General features: G+C 49.2%; 1 long non-coding RNA gene across 1 annotated transcript; it reads right to left on the reverse strand.

The window, feature by feature from the left end:
* LOC127310901 (uncharacterized) lies at positions 1–736 on the reverse strand. Its single transcript, XR_011747448.1, has 2 exons — positions 286–736; positions 1–210 (listed from the first exon to the last, which is right to left on the reverse strand). It is a non-coding gene; the product is annotated as an uncharacterized lncRNA (long non-coding RNA).

Raw genomic sequence — 736 nt, forward strand, 5'->3', positions numbered from 1 at the left:
TTCTTCGGACACATTCTTGGTCTTGTTCCATTCTCTAATAGTGATCGGGAGACGATCCCTAACCAGAACTCCGCACTGATTTTTAAATGTCACTCTGACAGCCGCGGGTGCCACCGGTTGGCCTTTCGGTGATATAGCTTCAATTGTGAAGTGGTCTTTTGGGCTCAACCTCTTTGCCGGGCCTCGTTTCTCCAACTTATCTTCGGAGGCCTAAGAGAATAAAAATTAATTAATTTATATCTATATGTACATATAGAATTCCATTAATTCCTAGTGATCGTATACCTCGCCATGACCGGAGCCGTCGGCTTCTCCATCACCGGAGCCGTCGGCTTCTCCATCACCGGAGCTGTCGGCTTCTCCATCACCGGAGCCGCGGTCTTCTCCATCACCAGAGTCGCGCTCTTCTCGGTCGGCTTCTGGACCATCGCGGATTATGTCCTCGAATAGGTCTTCCTGTTCCAAGTCTCGATGGATTTCGAATGGATCCATTGTTTCTGCAAAAAATTAAATCGATAAGTACATGTTCTAACCCTAACCAAACCCTAAACTTAATCAAACACTAACCCTAACCAAACACTACCCAAACCCTAACCCTAACCACGGATGGGGTAGGCTCAAGGAGAGGATCTCGACAATGCTCACGTGAGGAAGAGGGTATCGACGTCGGTTGGTTGCGAGAGGGAGAGGGTGTCGGCGACTGGTATTTGCGAGAGGGAGAGGGTGTCGGCGACTG

Source organism: Lolium perenne, chromosome 6 (genome assembly GCF_019359855.2).
Source record: "Lolium perenne isolate Kyuss_39 chromosome 6, Kyuss_2.0, whole genome shotgun sequence".
NCBI classification, from domain to species: domain Eukaryota; kingdom Viridiplantae; phylum Streptophyta; class Magnoliopsida; order Poales; family Poaceae; genus Lolium; species Lolium perenne.